Source organism: Rhinatrema bivittatum, chromosome 7 (genome assembly GCF_901001135.1).
Source record: "Rhinatrema bivittatum chromosome 7, aRhiBiv1.1, whole genome shotgun sequence".
Lineage (NCBI taxonomy): Eukaryota > Metazoa > Chordata > Amphibia > Gymnophiona > Rhinatrematidae > Rhinatrema > Rhinatrema bivittatum.
The window spans coordinates 120,984,951-121,004,364 of NC_042621.1; positions in this window are offsets into that span (position 1 = coordinate 120,984,951).

Sequence of the window (19,414 nt, forward strand, 5' to 3'; positions counted from 1 at the left end):
GTGGGAGGAGCCATATGTGCCATAAGAACGGCGCGGTAGCGGCGCCCCGCTGCCGCTGGCGCACTGCCAAAGCCATGCGCACCTAAGAGGTACACACGGCTTGGTCCGGCTTAGTCCGGACTAGGGCGGACTAAAGGAGGAAGCTCTACACATCGGAATCCATTTACTGAGATCCTGGACAAGAGAAGGTACAGAAAGCGTTTGAATTCTTGAGCTCTTAATTTGTATTTCAAATCTTCCAATTTCGAGCTATGCCAGCCAAAAGGAAAGGGAAGGTAAGGGTTTTTCCTTCAGAACCCTTACCCCCATTCCTTCAGCTTGAGAGCGACTGTTTTATGACTCATCTAGAAAAAGAGGGACCCGGTTAATCTGTTGGAAGCCTCTTGGAGGGAGAACGAGAGGCTCCCCAGGATGAGGCCTCCCTCAGTCCTGATCACCATCCGCCTCCAGTCCAACGTGGAGCAGACGGAGACGCAGCAGATTCGCCCACTGAAGTGGTGGAGCGAAAGACAGCTTTTGAAGGAGCATGCTCCGTACTGATTTTGGGGGAGAGAGGAGCAGAGGAGAGAATCTCTGAAGAGGCTCCCCTATTGGAGGAGGCTTCAGCGTCAGCTGTAGGACAACAACAGGAAACCCTCCACCCTGAAATGCCCGTGGATTTGCGGCCATTAATATCTAGGCCAGAGACGGTTACATTGGGAGCTATATGGGACTTGGTGAGTGGCCTAAGTGCTACTGTGAATAGACTAGAAGGGAAAATTGACTCTGTTTCCTCCAACTTACAGCAACAATTTCAGGGTATGCAGCGACAAGTAATTGGAGTAGCTACTAGAGTGGAGGAAGCTGAGAAAAATATAAAATCTGTGCAATCTTTGAATAATATAATGATAAAAGATCAAGCAGCCTGTTCTAGGCGTTTAGAAACAATTGAGAATAGTATCAGACAATTAAATGTAAGGATTGTAAATTTTCCTAGAATTGCGGGTGAAATTTCATTTGTCTCTTTAAAAAGATTTCTCACAGAGGTACTTGGTTTTTCTGATAATAATATGCTGTCTATAAATTCTTGTTTCTTTGTAAAAAAAAAAAAAAAGAACCTCTGATCCAGTTGTATCTATCCCAGCTAATCTCACGAGTTTTCTAGAAAACTCAACCTTACAGGTCTTAGATAGAAATACATTAATTGTTTCCTTCATAACAATGTCTGATATAAGTAAATTAATGAAAGTATACTTTCAGAAATTTCCAGTTTCTTATTATGGACAAGATGTTAAAATTTTTACGGACTTAGCACCTATCACACGTAGCAAACAACGTGATTTTCTAGCAATAAGACCAAGAGTTATATCTTTGGGGTTTTCGTTCCTGCTTAGATACCCATGTCGGTGCATTATAAAGCGGGAAATGAATCATTTGTTTTTACCCAGATAGAACAACTAAGTCAATTTGTGGAGGCACGAGAGCCTGGCAGTTACTACTTCCCCTATTCCACCCTGAGGTGTAAGGTATGAATAAAAGATTAGCTGTAGTACTGTACCAATCCCATATAGGGTAATGTTTTCTTTTTTCCTCAGTATTTTCCTTATATATATCGATGTCCAGTAATCTCAGATTTAATATATTATATTCCTATGTATAACTGCATAACTTACAATGGAAGTATTTCAACATTATTAGTTAATATTCGTTTTAAGATATTTCCTTATGTGTTTAACTATGTTGACATATAAAGTTTACATTTCAATGATTTAATTGAATACAAATTTACAAATGTATTATGTAACAAAAATTCAAAAATAAATTAAAAAAAACAAAAAACCCCCAAACAAACAATCTTTCCAGTCCATCCTCTCACACCTATCTCCCAATCCTCTTCAGAGCTCCTTGCTGTCTAGTTGAGTCTCTGCTATTGTATCTCCAATATGTTGTGATTTGAACAAACGTAGGCCTTGCAATGGTTACTTGGTCACTGCAGCTTGCTGAGGCATTGGTGGGGGGATTTGTTTTCACAGTATAAGCAGTTTAGCAGTGGCAAGGAAGAGGCCTGGTATTCCCTGGAGTTCTGGCTCTTCCATATGGCAAGAACCCTTATCAATCCTATCTCGGGTCCCTTGGGAGCTACTGGGCTACAGTAGTATGAGGAGGATGTTTCTGTCTTCTGATAACATTTCCATACAATGCAGCAGAACTGACTGTCCCACATCTTGGAACATTTGCAGCAATTTCTAAACAAATCACTGGGGTTGAGAACCCTCAAAAACATTAAAAAAAAATAGGAAACCTTTTTTTAATTTCCCTTTTTTTTAATGTCTTCAGCCCCCTCTTTTCCTTTCCTTTTCAAAAGAGAGATGCTGTAACAGCTCATATAGTTGCTCATTCCTTGAATTTTCTGTTTTAAATAATTCAGAAAGGAAAACTGTTTTTAGATCTGAGATCCCGTTGGTTTCTCTCAGTAAAGTTTCTCCTAATCTTAGTAATCATGGAACGATACCCAGACCTTCAGTTTAAAATTTGGAGTTGTGTGTATTCACTAAACTATGGCCCCCCTGAGGAAACGCAGTTTAATGAAATGATGGTGGTAGGAAGCTTAAAGTATCCTCATGCTGGCTTTTAAAAAAGATCTGCTGCCAACTCAAAACTTAATCATGTGGATTGTGCAAGGCAATTGCAATAGATTTATGGTAAACATGTTTTATATCGTCAGGTTCTTATGTCACACCTTATTGCACAAACCAGCCATTTGATTTATTGTCAGTCTCATTGGTGATGCATGGGGAAGACAATTTTCAAAGCCATTTACCTAGGTAAATATTGATTTTTACCTGGGTCATCTGGCTTGTCTGAAAATTGTCCTCTCAGGTCAGCTAAAAGTGCATGAGGGGATTCCACCCTGCGTGCACTTTTACCTGGTTAAAAAGCAGCATTCCTGGGGCTGTGTCCAGGCCTGGGGAGGAAAACAGCATGCGTACATGGGATTTTTCAAAAGTACACATGCTAATTTACCCGCCCAGCTACCTGCACAAGTAGCAGCTACAAAGTGCGCAAGCTCTCATGGTGCTCATACGTTATGCTTGCTCATTTACCTACAAAATGAGGGTCTGATTTTGAAAAGCATTTACACGCTTGAAATTGGGTTTTACATGTGCAAATGTACTTTACCTAAGTGGGCTTTTGAGATTGCTACAATATATGCCATTGAATTGTCCATAGGATATTCATATGTAAGTACACTTTACACATGTAAATGGCGTTTTAAAATTGCTACTAAAGTATGGTATGCGTGGTAAGTGTACCTGCGCATTTTGCAGCTGCGCAGGCCCCATAGTGTCTCAGTTCAGTATAAGCCCACTGAAACAGGAATGTAGTTTGATTCTTGCTCTTGTTGCTTTCTTTAAACTGTAAATATGCGCAGACACATAAAAACGCTAAGTATAAGGTAGCCAGTTTGGTGAAAGCGAGACAAGGTATGTCATCAGTGATTTAATTAGTAAATTTAAAAGGTTCTATCTGTTGTACCTGAATTATTTATCAGAGTGTTGCATAAGAAATCTTCAGAAAATATTTTTAGTTTATGTGGTATTTATTGCCTTCCGCAACCCTCACGAGTATAGTCTGAGCTGGTGGCTGTTTTCCTTAAAGCTCCTTTTTATGGTCTGTGACCTGCTTATTAATCTTGACCAGTAAAATACTTTTGGAGAATTTGCTTTGTGGCATTGGTATTTCTAAGGCCTTCTTATACTGCAGGTAGGGGCTTTTATTTGCACAGCTCATCTCGTTGATGAATGGTGTGATTGGGGCTGTTATGCAAGTTACTTTCATTTATTTATTCATGGTTGAAATAGCACTTGCACAAACACTAGGTGTTATTTTCCCTGCATTTCACATATTTAATTACACCAGTATGAAAGCACAAGCAGATCTGTAGGATAGATGGCACCCTATGTGTGTGGCTATTTCAGTACAAGCACATCTAATAAAACATGTCGCCACAAGCAAAACAAGAGAAAACTCGCAACGGAATAAAATCCAAACCAAAACCACGTAGGTTTCTGGTCTGTGCCATGTACTGAACCACAATCTGTCCCTGACAGATGTCGTATGGGACCGTGTTCCAGGTGTAGAGGCTTTTTATGGAAGATTGAAACCCAGAAATATACAATACGACTGGATAATGACCACCTGGCCTTTCCAGTCTATCCGTTTTCCCTTCTAGCTACAATAATGTAGGCCCCACATGACCGCAAGCTTTACCATTAGTCCTATTTATGCTCTGCCTGTCCTATGCTTTCTTGAATTCCAGGGCTGTTTTTCCTTCCATCATCTCCACTGGGTTGCTGTTTCATCTATCATTCTTTCTGTGAATATTTTCTTTATGTCACTAGGGAAGTGTATTTGTTTGAAATGAATGGGGAATCCAAAATGAAACACGGCACTTTGTTTCAGTGAAAATTAAAAGAATACACAGTGCCCCTGAAAATAGCAAAAATGTTTATTTTCAATCATTTTCAAATCCCATTCAAGTCTATGGGGCAAGCAAAACTGTGGGTTTTTTTTTTCTTTTCCCAACTCAACTCAAAGCAATCCAGTGAAGCTGTGGAAGCTGTACTGAAAAGGGCCAGAGTGGGAAGGGACAAGGAAGAAGCAGGACCAATGAAGGTCAAGCATTTCTTTAACCAGAGTATCCCAGCTGGCACCTGCATGGATTTACAAGAAGTTTGGGGGGTTTTTTTTTCAATTGGAAACTGAAAGCAACTTACAACTTTGAGTAATTACCATTTTTGTTTCCTCATTTCTCTGCTGGACTTCATTCAGAGAGGTTGCATTTCTAAGTTCTCCCAGAACAAAAAAAAAAAAACACTTAAAAAAACAGATTTAGGAAGGAAAGGGAAGAAAACCTTAAATAAAGTGGGCCGTGCAGTTTTCTTGTCACACAATGTTACTGCATAAGAGGAGAAACTGCAATTTTCCATCTGTTCAGCATTACAGAGTTACTGTTCTATCATTGAACAGGCAGAAGTAAGAAACGGTGTTTCTCTTCCGCTGCTCTTCCTTCCCTGCTGCCGTTGCTGCCAGGCTAACAGCATGTTCAAGCCCAATGGAAACGGCAGCGTTGTTAGAGGAAGCTGTGGCACCCGCGGCTGGCCTTTTCTTCTTCCTGTGCCTGCCCTGGAACAGGAAGTGATACCCAGTGCAGTGCACGGGAAGGAGAAAGAGCCGTGCCGCGTGGAAAAGTAGCGGCAGTGGCGGCAGCAGTATCGGCCCCCAAGCAGTAGCGTGGCCCGGAGCAATCGAAGCAACCAGCAATTGTCAAAGGAGACAGCAGTATAAGCCTCCCGTAACCGATGGGATTCTTCTTTCTTGCCCTGCAGGGGCTGGAGGAGGCTGCTGCAGCTACCATTTGTGCTCGGGGGAGGGGGGGGAGGAAGTGAGTGAGAGAGAGAGAGAAGACAGCCAGTCTGTAAGTGAGAGAATGTGTGTGTGTAATTGAGAGCATGTGTATGATTGAGAGCATGTGTGTAAGTGTGTGAGAGAGAGTATGTGTGTGAGAGAAACTGGTCAGAGAGGTGAAATGTGTATATATGTGAGACAATAAAAGTGACTGGTCAGGGAGATGACTGGAGTGTGTGTGCGAGAGTGAGAGATTGGTCAGGGATTTGACTGATGTGTGTGTGTGTGTGTGAGTGTGGGTGTGTGTGTGAAAGAGAGAGAGAGAGAGAAAGCATGGAAGTGAGAAATATGGGTATGTGAGAAAGAGAGAGACCTGTTGGTAAGGTGACAGTGTGTGAGAGAGAGAGACTGGGGTATTTGTATGTGAAAGTGATTAAGGGAATGAGAAGCCTGTGCATGTGGAGAGAGCGAGCATGGGAATGAGAGAGAGACTGGTGCATGTGTGTGTAAGAGAGAGAAAGTGATTATGGGAATGAGAAGCCTGTGCATGTGGAGAGAGTGAGCATGGGAGTGAGAAACCTGGGTGTGTGAGACACAGTATGGGAGTGAGAAGCCCGTATATGTAAGATAGAACACGGGAGTGGGAAGCCTGTGTGTGTGTATGGCATGAGAGAAACTGTTCAGGAAGGTGACTGGTGTCTGTGTCAAAGACTGGTTGGGAGATGATTGATGTGTGACAGACAGAAACTGGTCATGGGGCTGTGACTGGTATGGTGTGTGTGTGAGAGACAGAGAGACTGGTCAGGGGCTCTAAGGAAGAGGACCATGAGTATAGAGCTTAGCCACTACTGCTGCTTCTGGTGTGTACTATGGCCTGCATGGAAGAGGAGAGGAGTAGGAGAGCTGCTGGAGGGGGTAAGTAAAGGTGGCTTTTTAAGTTTATCTTTCTTGATTGACTGCCATTTTAATTAGTTAATATTATGTGATGTGTTTGCTTTTTTGAAATATTTTATTGGTGTTTGGAGAATTTTTAATAGTTTTTATGAGTTTTTAATTGTTGGATGCTATTCTGTTCATAGCTGTTTTGAAACTTTTATTCTGCTTATTAGTATAGTTTCACAATTATTTCTGTGTGGGGATCTATAGCTGCTTGCTAGTTCTGTTTTCCTAATAGGAGGTGTATTGGTGTTTAGGGCCTGATTTAATATTTGTAGTGTTGCATTTTCATAGATAGGGTTGTTACTGGTTGAGTGCATTCCATAATACAGGTGTAACTGTGTGCGGATTAGTTTATGTACATAACTGCAGATCCTGGGAGTATGCTAGGTCGGTTCTGTGTGTGTTACTGAGGTGAGATATTTTACTAGCATGTAAGTGTTTGTATCAGTCTTATTTGTTGTGTTTTCTCAAGAGGACATGCATTGGTGATAAACTGCTGTCTTTTCATAAGTAGGGCTATTGAGCCTGGTAGTAGAAGGAGTTTGAGTTGCTGTTACTGAGATGACACCAGAACCAGAATATCTTTTTTGTAGGGTGAGTTGTATGGGGAATGTCGTAATTCTGTTTACATCCATTTTTGTGGGTTAGGTGGGGTTCCCATGGATGCAAACTGTACTTTTACATCTAGCCCCCATGACAATCATAGGTTCAGTGTGTCATGCATGTGAGAACCATCTGCCAGGTGTGTCCCGACAGAAAAAAGGTTGAGAACCACTGCTCTAGGGTATAGACGTTTAGATCTTTAAGTCTATCCTCATATGTTTTAGAACGAAGACCACAAACCATTTCAGTAGCCACCTTTTGGACAAACTCCATCCTGTTTATAGCCTTTTGACGGTGCAGTCTCCAGAATTGTACACAGTACTCCAAGTGAGGTCTCACCAGGGACATATATCAGGGCAATATAATCTCCCTTTTCTGCTGACCTTTCCTCTCCCTATGCAGCCAATCATCTTTCTGGCTTTTACTATTGCTTTATCCACTGTTTGGCCACCTTAAGGTCATGAGATACAATTATCCATAGATCCTGCACTTCCTTTGTGCTTAGAAGAATTTCATCTCTAATACTGTACCTTTCCCTTGGGTTTTGCATCCTAAATGCATTACTCTGCATTTTTTAGCAATAAATCTTAGCTGCCAGACCTTAGACCATTCCTCAAGCTTTGCTAGATACCTCCTCATGTTTTCCACTCCTTCCTGGCTGTCCATCCTGTTACAGATTTGGTATCAATTTATGTGAAAGTCTAGCGCAATTGTGAGTGAGGATTGTGTGGGAGCATCTGGGGAAAACCTCATATAGTGCCTTGAATGGGCTGCTGATGCTCCAACCCCACGAATGTGGATGTTGGATATGTTATACTCATTGGTTACCCCAGAGCATATGATGCTGTGCTCACTGCTGTGGCGCCAAGATCATAGTTGAAATATCTTCTTGCTGTCTGTGTATCAATTTTGGGATTGATAGACAGCATGAAGCACAGACAGCATTGATACACAGACAGCATTGATACACAGACAGCATGAAGATATTTCAACTATGATCTTGGCGCCACAGCAGTGAGCACAGCACAGCACAGCAGTCTGGTAAAACAAGATATTGTATACCAGCACATCCACGTTGGTAGATGTGCTGGTATACAATATGAGGCACTATTTGAGGTTTTCCCCCAGATGCTCCCACACAATCCTCAATCACATTTGCGCTAGACTCTTTCACATAAATTGATATTTTTTAAGTGTCTAGCATTTTTTGATTTTTTTCTTGTGTATTTATACAACAGATTTGGTATCAGCAGCAAAAAGACAGACCTCTCCCGACAACTCTTCCATTATGTCACTCACAAAATTGTTGAGGAAAAAAAAGTCCAAGAACTGATCCCTGAGGTAGGGATGTGAATCGTGTCCTCGATCGTCTTAAGGATCGATTTCGGCTGGGAGGGGGAGGGAATCGTATTGTTGCCGTTTGGGGGGGTAAAATATCGTGAAAAATCGTGAAAAAATCGTGAAAAATCTAAAAATCTAAAAATCGCAAAACCGGCACATTAAAACCCCCTAAAACCCACCCCCGACCCTTTAAATTAAATCCCCCACCCTCCCGAACCCCCCCCAAATGAGTTAAATAACCTGCAGGTCCAGCGGCGGTCCGGAACGGCAGCGGTCCGGAACAGGCTCCTGCTCCTGAATCTTGTTGTCTTCAGCCGGCGCCATTTTCCAAAATGGCGCCGAAAAATGGCGGCGGCCATAGACGAACACGATTGGACAGCAGGAGGTCCTTCCGGACCCCCGCTGGACTTTTGGCAAGTCTCGTGGGGGTCAGGAGGCCCCCCACAAGCTGGCCAAAAGTTCCTGGAGGTCCAGCGGGGGTCAGGGAGCGATTTCCCGCCGCGAATCGTTTTCGTACAGAAAATGGCGCCGGCCATACGCGTATGGCCGGCGCCATTTTCCGTACGGAAAATGGCGCCGGCAGGAGATCGACTGCAGGAGGTCGTTCAGCGAGGGTTCCGGCGCCTCGCTGAACAACCTCCTGCAGTCGATCTCCTGCCGGCGCCATTTTCCGTACGAAAATGATTCACGGCGGGAAATCGCTCCCTGACCCCCGCTGGACCTCCAGGAACTTTTGGCCAGCTTGTGGGGGGCCTCCTAACCCCCACGAGACTTGCCAAAAGTCCAGCGGGGGTCCGGAAGGACCTCCTGCCGTCCAATCGTGTTCGTCTATGGCCGCCGCCATTTTTCGGCGCCATTTTGGAAAATGGCGCCGGCTGAAGACAACAAGATTCAGGAGCAGGAGCCCGTTCCGGACCGCTGCCGTTCCGGACCGCCGCTGGACCCGCAGGTTATTTAACTCATTTGGGGGGGGTTCGGGAGGGTGGGGGATTTAATTTAAAGGGTCGGGGGTGGGTTTTAGGGGGTTTTAGTGTGCCGGCTCACGATTCTAACGATTTATAACGATAAATCGTTAGAATCTCTATTGTATTGTGTTCCATAACGGTTTAAGACGATATTAAAATTATCGGATGATAATTTTAATCGTCCTAAAACGATTCACATCCCTACCCTGAGGCACACCGCTAGTAACAACCCCTTCCTCAGACAAAGCTCACTTTACCAGTACCCTTTGTTGCCTCCCACTCAGCCAGTTTCTAGCCCAGTCAGTCACTCTAGGAGGGAGCCATACCAAGGGTGCACAATTTATTTATAAGTCTTCTGTGCAGAACTGTGTCAAAGGCCATCTTCCTTGATCCAACTTTCTGGCAACCCAATCAAAGAAATTGATCAGATTCATCTCACAAGATTTACCTCTGGTAAAACCATGCTGCCTCGGATCTTGCAATCTGTTGAATTCCAGAAATTGCACTATCCTCTGTTTTAGCAGCGATTCCATTAATTTGCTCACCACAGAGGTCAGACTGACTGGCCCGTAGTTCCCAGCCTCCTCCTTACTTCCACATTTTTGAATGGGAACCACATCTGCACTTTTCCAGTCCTACTCCAAACTCTACAGAAAATTGAAAAGGTCAGCCAGTGGCGCTGCCAGGACATAGAAACATAGAAATGACGGCAGAAGAAGACCAAATGGTCCATCCAGTCTGCCCAGCAAGTTTTGCCCTTTTTTTTTTTTCTCATTCTTATGTTACTCTTGGCTGTTAGTAACCTTTTTGTTCTATTTCCCTTCCACCCCCACCATTAATGAGAGATCAGTATTGGAACTGCATCTAAGTGAAATATCTAGCCCAATTAGTTAGGGTAGCAACCGCTGCAATAAGCAAGCCACACCCACGCCCATCTGCCCACCCAGACTAAATAATTCAGTCCTTGTTGGTTGTCTGTATATAGATCTACCTTTCTTCATTCCCCCTACCATTGAAGCAGAGAGCTATGCTGGATATGCGTGAAGTATCAGTCTTTCTCCCCTGCCGTTGAAGCAGAGAGCTATGCTGGATATGCTTGAAGTATCAAGTATCATCTCTAAGTTCCCTTAGTACCCCTGGGTGTATTCTATCTGCCCCATTGCCTTATCTACTTTAAGTTTAGTTAGTGCCTCACAAACACACTGTTCTGAAAATTGATTCAGACCTACCTCGCTGCCAATCTTGTTTGACATTAGCAGTGGTGTCTATAGTACTAGAGTAACAATACATTATGGGGTAGATTTTAAAAAGCATTTACTCGAGCAAAACTGGTTTTTGCTCGAGTAAATACACTTTACTCAAGTAAGTGGGCTTTTCAAAATTGCTACAATATATGCCATTGAATTGTCCATAGGATTTACTCAAGTAAGTGCACTTTACTCGAGTAAATAGCTTTTGAAAATTGCTACGATAGTATGTCACATTTACATGCGTAACTCCTTTGAAAATGACCCCCTATATTTATTATAACAATCAAATCCCCAGCTACTCCTAGTGACCATGCAACTGGGTCAAATTCCATCACGCCACAGAGAGCAAGAGGAAGATGTGGCACTAGTAGCAACAATAGTGGTAAAAGAAAAGGGAAGGCTTTTCCTCCAAAGGAATCTAGGATGAGCACAAATACTAGTAGCATTACTGATTATAGTACCAAGAAGACAGGACTCCCCTGCCCAAGCTAAATAGAGATTTTTTTTAGTAGGGGGAAACCATAAGCAGGGTCAGGCAAGTAGGGGCTCATGTTGGGAGAGCATCTACTGCCTGCTCCCACTCTCCTCTCTGTTCTTATAGTGCAGGGGCAGAAAAAGGCAGTCAGTGTAGGGTGGCATCAGCAATGGAGGGGAAAGGGCATAGGATCAGAGCATGCAAAAGAGGCACAGCTCTCCCTCCTGATTTCTCCTGAGCAGTGTCTGCAGCAGATTCCTGGAAAAAGTACTGATTCAGATGAATCATGTGCGGAATTCTCAGATTCAGAGGTGTTATGGTTATTGATGTTTGGGTGGATCCTTGGATGCTGTGTCAGCTGACCATGCCCATGGGGGGCAGTCCAGTGAGGGACCATAGTGTCAGGCTACACTCTGGACACACAAACACAGATTTGAAACTTTTATTAAACAGATTTGGAAACCACCAGAGGTGGCAGTAGTGAGCAGTAGATGTTGAGCCTGGCTGGACAGGTCTCCCACAGAACGCTGGAACAGCGAATCCTCTGCTAGGCTGTGCTGTAGTGGAAAGAGACTAAGAGTTATGAGTACACAGTAAGAAGCATTCAGAGTCCCAGGTAGAATTAGGAGAAGCTCCGAGACAGGGAGAGCAGGCCTTCGAGGAGCGAGTACCTGATCCCTTAGAGCAGAGAGACTCAATTGTGTTGTACTCACGTAGCAGTAACAGAGATTCCACTAGACGAGAGGTCTGGCACCAGAACAGAGGGCAGGCCCTCGAAGGAGCGAGTACCTGGTTCCAGTGAAGCAGTACTGTGGAATAGATGGTAGTTGTACTTACAGATGGAAACTGTTAGTGAAGTCTTCCAAATAGAAGGGTTTGAAGATGCAGGCAGCGACTCAGGGAACATGGGTCCTTGAGGAACGAGTACCGGTTTCCTGATAGCACCTGAAAGAAGCAGAAGAGGCCCCCGAGGAGCGGGTACCCCGTTAGCAAACCCCGAAGGGTGTAAGAATTCCAAATAGCGCTGGAGTGGCAGAGCAGCTTCGGTACGGAGAGCGAATCCCATCCATAGAGTTACCATTGCTAACTCGATGAGCTAGCAAATACTGTAGGCTTAAATATCCGGGCAGCGTGACTTCATATCAGGGGGACGCCCCTGAGGTTCGCGCCAATGTGGAAATAAAGATGAGGGTGGTGTGCATGGGTGCGCCCTAAGGTATCTTGGAGGAGCATGGTGGGAGGCAGCACCAAAGCCGGTCCGGGGATGCCGGAGAGGATGGCAAACAGACGCTGCAGCAGCCAGTAGTCCGAGGTGAGCGGGAGGAGCCGCAAGTAGTGAGAGGTAGGCGGGGCGAAGCCGTCGAAGACCGACGGTCGCAACAGTACCCCCCTTCAAAGGGCAGACTCCAACTCTTGTACCAGGTCTTGGTTTTTGAGGATGCATCTGGTGAAACTGAAGAAGCATCTCTTTATCCAGGATATTAGCCATCGGCTCCCAAGAATTTTCTTCGGGGCCGTACCTTCCCAAGACAGAAGGTATTCCCAAGTTTTGCCATGTCTTCTTACATCAAGAATAGCTTTGACCTTATATTCAAGGTCATCTTCTGTGTTGATAGAAGTTGGTTCAGGAGACTTGGATGAGAACTCATTGAGAATGAGTGGTTTCAGAAGTGAAACATGGAATGCGTTGTGGATTTTCTATCCAGGCAGTAGCTTCAGACTATATGTAATGTTGCCAAGACGTTGGAGGATTGGAAACGGTCTAACGTAGCGAGGAGTGAATCGAGTGGAGGGTAACTTTAGTCTCAGATGCTTAGTTGATAGCCAGACTTTGTCACCAGGTTGAATCACAGACACTTTAGAATGGTGAGCGTCATAGGACTTCTTTGCTCGATCACTCGCTTTGATTAGCATATCTGTAGTCTGAGTCCATAATTGATGGATATCATCAGCAGTGGAGAGCTGCTGGGGATGACACTGAGAGCTTCAGTGGAAGTAGCGGTGAAGGTAAACGTCCATATACCACTTCAAATGATGATGATCCAGTGGATGATGCTGGATGTGAATTAATGACGAATTCAGCCCATGGTAACAGCTCGGCCCAGTTATTCTGACGGCAACTCACATAGGCCCGAATGAACTGTTTTAGGGTCCTATTCATCCTTTCAGTTTGGCCATTAGATTGTGGATGATAGGCAGATGTATAATCCAGAGAGATATCAAATAGCTTGCACAAAGCCTTCCACAATTTTGCCGTGAATTGAGATCCTCTATCCGAGACTATGTGCTTTGGTAGGCCATGAAGGTGAAAGATGTGTGTGATGAAGAGCTTCGCAAGCTTCAAGGCTGAGGGTAAGCCAGGCAGCGCCGCTAAATGAACCATCTTGCTGAAACGGTCAACTGTCACCCAGATAGTATTCATTCCTCCAGAAAGAGGTAGATCAACTACAAAATCAGTAGCGATGTGAGTCCATGGCTGTTCCGGAACTGGCAGCGGTTGTAGCAATCTCCAAGGCTGACCAGAAGTAGGCTTTTGTTTGGCACAGTTGGAGCATGATGCTACATAGGAGTATGTGTCTTCCTTAATAATAGGCCACCAATAATACTTCTGTAATTTCAGCAGGGTACGCTGTTGACCAGGATGGCCGGCCAATTTGGAATCATGAGCCCAGTATAGAAGTTTCTTTCTGAGGTTCTTAGGCACAATTGTTTTACCAGCAGGCACAGAATGGGTAGCCGCCAAGATGACTTTCTTCGGGTCGATGATGTGCTGAGGTTCTTCAGGAGCATCCTCAGAGAGGAAAGAGCATGACAGGGCATCAGCTCTGGTATTCTTGTCTCTGGGGCGATATTTGAGCACGAAGTCAAAGCAATTAAAAAACAAGGACCATCTGGCTTGTCTGTGGTTAAGGTGTTGCGCATGATGGAGATACTCTAGATTCTTGTGGTCTGAGAATACGGTAATTTGATGTTGGGTGCCTTTGAGCCAAGGCCGCCATTCCTCAAATGCCAGTTTAATAGCCAGGAGCTCTTTATCTCCGATCCCATAGTTCTTCTCTGCAGGAGAAAAGTGTCGCGAGAAAAAGGAGCAGGGATGTAAGGCTTTAGAATCTCCAGTTTGGCTTAACACGGCCCCTACTCCAACATCTGAAGTGTCAACCTCCACGATGAAGGGTCTATTGGGGTCCGGGTGACGCAGACATGGCTCAGTGGAAAAGGCAGTCTTTAATTTCTCGAACGTGGAAATGGCCTCTGCAGACCATTTAGAAGTGTTGGCCCCTTTCTGTGTCATTGCAGTTAAGGGCACTGTCAAAGAAGAATAGTTCTTTATAAAGCTTCTATAGTAATTTGTGAACCCCAAAAATCATCTCAGGGCCTTCAGACTGGTAGGTTGAGACCAATTCTTGATACTCTCTAATTTTTGGGGATCCGGAAGCCTTGTTTCGAGACGATATAGCCAAAAAAAGGCACAGAGTCTTTGTGGAATTCACACTTTGACAATTTGGCGTAGAGGCAATGTTCTCGAAGTCTCAGTAATACTTGTTTGACATCTGTTAGATGAGTAGACATATCCTGTGAGAATATCAAGATGTCATCTAGGTAAACAACGACACTTTTGTACAGAAGGTCCTGCAGAATGTCGTTCATCATGTTCTGAAACACGGTGGGAGCATTGCACAGGCCGAAGGGCATTACCATGTATTCGAAATGGCCATCTCGAGTGTTGAAAGCTGCTTTCCACTCGTCGCTGTCGCGGATGCAAACCAAGTTATAGGCTCCCTTTAAATCAAGTTTTGAGAATATCTTGGCTCCTTGAAGTCGATCAAACAGCTCTGAGATCAGAGGTAAGGGGTATCGGTCTTTAATCGTGATCTTGTTCAGACCTCGATAGTCGATACAAGGATGCAGAATGCCATCCTTCTTCCCCACGAAGTAGAAGCCTGCGCCAGCAGGAGACTTAGATGGTCTAATGAAACCTTTTTGCAGGTTTTCCTCAATGTACTTGGACATGGCCTTGTTCTCTACCACTGACAGCGGGTAGATACGTCCCTTAGGAGGTTCAGCATTAGGTTTCAGTTGTAATGCGCAGTCATAAGATCTATGTGGCAGAAGGATGTCAGCAGCTTCTTTGGAGAAAACATCATGAAATGATGCATACTGAGGCGGCAGTCCTGGCATTACTGGAGTTGTAGGCATGTAGAGAATAGGCGAGACCTCCTTTAAGCAGTTGCCATGACATTCTGGGCCCCAACGAGAGAGTTCCAACATAGCCCAGTTGAATTGTGGCATGTGCAGCTGCAACCAGGGTAACCCCAGAATGATAGGGTGCATGGCCTTGTCTAACACAAAGAAGGAAATTGACTCTGTATGGAGGGCTCCGGTGTGGAGGGATACCGGTTCGGTACAACAGGTAACATCACCCAGTAACGGCTCTCCATGTATTGACGATAAGAGTAATGGAGTCTTCAAAGTGGTGAGGGGAATCCTCATAAGTTCCACTAATCGTCATAGAATAAAATTACCTCCTGCCCCTGAGTCCACCAGGGCAAGGGTCTGGAATTGCAAAGGTCCGCAGATCAGAGAGACAGGAAGAGAGAGCAGAGGAGAGAGCGTAATAAGGCCTAAGAAAAGTCCTCCCATAGGACTTAGGCCCGTCCGTTTCCCAGACATATGGGGCATGTTTGGACTGCATGACCAACTTGTCCTCAGTACATGCACAAACCATTCCTCTTCTGAAGTCTTCTCTCTTTGGATGTCAGGTGACTGCGACCAAGTTGCATCGGTTCTTCATCACTGGCAACAGGCATTACAGGAACCATCCTGAGTGCAGGCTTAGCACGAACTTCTTTCTGAACAGGTCCTTTACCAGGCTTCAGTTCTTGCACCTTATCATGAAGCCGGTGATCAATTCTAGTAGCTAAGGCCACTAGCTCATCCAGCGAGTCAGGTGTCTCAGGAGTGGCCAGCTCGGCCTTCAAGCGGGAGTCCAAACCTCTGAAGAAGAGAGTTTTCAGGCATCTAGGGTCCCAAAGTAACTCAGTTGCAAGAGTCTTGAACTCTATAGTGAAATCAGCCAGTGGTCGGTTGCCTTGCTTCAGGTCCACCAAAGCAGAACCAGCAACAGTGTGTCGGGCAGGATCATAAAAAATGGATTTGAACAAGTCCATAAATCTGTCAATATCCTGGAGTATAGGGTTTTTGCGTTCTCACAGCAAAGATGCCCAAGACAAGGCCCTTCCATCAAGATAAGATAGAATGTAAGTAGTCTTGGCGTAGGCTGTAGGGAAGTGGAAGGTTGTAATGCAAAATGCATACAACACTGGTTTAAGAAGCCTCTAGTTCTCTGAATCTCCCCAGAGAAACCTACTGGAGCAGCAAGAGGCACCATAGTCTTTACAGTTACTTTAGGTAACTGACCTTCATTACTGGAAGTAGAGTCTTGATTCTTCTGTGCATGCAGCTGATGAAACACAGTAGTTAGTTTTTCCAATGTGTCTTGTTGTTCAGCAATGCGCCGGGTCAGGCCTGGAATGGCCTGCAAGGCATTGAGCTGAGCCGGATCCATGGAGTTAGCAATCTGTTATGGTTATTGATGTTTGGGTGGATACTTGGACACTGTGGCAGCTAACCACGCCCACGGGGGGCAGTGTCAGGCTAGACTCTGGATACACAAACACAGATTTGAATATTTTATTAAACAGATTTGGAAACCACCAGAGGTGGTAGTAGTGAGTAGTAGATGTTGAGCCCAGCTGGGCAGGTCTCCCACAGAACGCTGGAACAGCGAATCCTCTGCTAGGCTGTGCTGTAGTGGAAAGAGACTGAGAGATATAAGTACACAATAAGAAGCATTCAGAGTCCCAGGTAGAATTAGGAGAAGCTCCGAGACAGGGAGAGCAGGCCCTCGAGGAGCGAGTACCTGGTTCCAGTGAAGCAGTACTGTGGAATAGATGGTAGTTATACTCACAGATGGAAACTGTTAGTGAAGTCTTCCAAGCAGAAGGGTTTGAAGATGCAGGCAGTGACTCAGGGAACATGGGCCCTCAAGGAGCGAGTACCTGATAGCACCTACTAGCACCTGAAAGAAGCAGAAGAGGCCCCCGAGGAGCAGGTACTCCTTTAGCAAACCCCGAAGGGTGTATGAATTCCAGATAGCGCTGGAGTGACAGAGCAGCTTTGGTATGGAGAGCGAATCCTATCCGTAGAGTTACCGTTGCTAACTCGATGAGCTAGCAAATACTGTAGGCTTAAATATCTAGGGACGCCCCTGAGATTCACGCCAACGTAGAAATAAAGATTAGGGCAGCGTGCACCCTAAGGTACCTTGGAGGAGCATGGTGGGAGGCAGCACTAAGGCCAGTCCGGGGACGCTGGAGAGGATGGCAAAAAGACGCCATGGCAGCCAGTAGTCCGAGGTGAGTGGGAGGAGCCGCAAGTAGTGAGAGGTAGGCGGGGCGAAGCCGTCAAAGATCGATGATCGCAACAAGAGGCAATTGAACTTCTAGTAGCTCAGGAGTGTTTGGGGGAAGTCTGGTTACTCGGATGTTAGCTATTAGTGAGCAACTACAGGAGGCAGAAAATAATATTGCTGAGACAAAGACTAAGTCCCCCTGGCAGAGCAGGTAATGGAGAGAGTGAGAGATGCCCCTAAGCCTCTTTTCTTCCAATCTGCCCTCAATCCCAGTCCTAGCAGGAGGACTCAAGCATCCAGAGAGGGGGAGAAGATCCTACAAGACATCCAGGATTTGGAAGAAATTTGGAGTTAGGGAGGACCAGCATTTTTCAGAATGCATTCACTGTTGTAAGGCCATCGGTAGAGGAAAAAAACTGGGCCATCTTACAAACAGTGGCATGCAGTATCATTTAAAAAAAAAAAGAATACATGCCATCATAGGCTTCAGGTACTCACCTGGGTCTCCTGCCTACCACTCGAAGCAGCAGGAAAGATAGAGAAAAAGGGAAGTCATTCTCCCGAACTGATTTCCCCTGGCCCTATCCTCCAGTAAGGCGACAGGCATGCAGCCCCCAACCCCATGCCAGCGGCAAACCACCACAGAAAGGATGGGGCGTTTTACCATGCTGGTCTTCTAGAAGGTGGCAGGCACCAATGCCTGCCATACTGATCTAAACAACTCATAAGAAAGAAGCTATTTCAGTGGTTTTAAAAGTTTCAGTTTATAAAAACCTGATTTCACCACCTGATTTACCTGGCTTTTTAATGAAAGACTTGAGTCTAATAATATCCCCAAATTTCGAGGCTCACACAGCATTGGCAGTTGCAGTCCTCCATATTCCATTACTAAAATAGTCTGAGGTTTGCCTACCTGTCCACATGATCGAAGTTTTGCAGACACTGAGCATTAGCATATGCTTCCTTAGCCAGATTTCTACAGAACTCATACAAGTCTCAAGAGAGCTTTAAATCAGTACTGCCACTGTGAGAAGGAATGTAAAATCGGAGCTTGCCTGCATAAATAAGGAAAAAAAACCTCCCAGTCCACGCAGAACTGTAGATAATGGCTGAATATAAATATTAAATAATACTGGAGCTAAAATAGAGCCCTGCTGTACACCTGATCCAATGTGAATACTCATCCCCCATGCAGACACATTATTTCCTATTAGTCAAATATGATCAAAACCATGAGAGTATTAATTCACCAATTCCAAATTGAGAAAATCTGGACAGTAATATCTCATGATCATCAGAGGATGATAAAGAAGATGAGGGTTGGCAGCTAGAGTGAGGACTGTTTTTCATGGATTTGTTTTTTTTAATTACAGACAGTGGTACAACCATAGAACAGGCAGAGGAAGATGGGAGCAATGAAGGGATCTGTTGCTTTGCATGCTTGCTACACCTGACAATAAATATTCCCCTGGGAGCCAAGGAAGGAGTAAGGCAGCTTAGTTCTGAAAGAATGGATAGAGAAGTACAGGAAAATATTGGGGCATTTTCACCACGCATGTAGGGTGGGCAACAGCTCTATGAGAAGCAGGAAGCAATGGGTCATCTCTGCACCAGCTCATTCAAGATGTAGCACCGGGTGGAATTCCTCCTATCTAATTCTACAGAAGTTAGATTTGTATCTGAAAATCAAGATAGATATGGATCGCCCCCTGGGGCATCCTGATTTGTATTACATACTCCCTGTTCAGGGAACATCGCTTGAGGGGTAGCACAGACGGGAGGATGGGACATAGGGCAGTCTTCTCCCTAGCTAGCCCCCTTTCCCACAGGTTGAGCTTTTGGGTGCTAGGAGCCAGTACAAGTCCCGAGCAACAGTGGTACATGGGAAGTCTGAGAACAGGCTGGATCAGGCAAGGCAATGAACGGTCTGGGTTAGGCAAAACTGTGGATAGGCAGGACCAGGCAAGGCTGTGAACAGGCTGGATGCAGCAAAGCTGTAGACAGGCTAGGCCAGGTAAAGGAGTGGACAGGCTGGATGCAG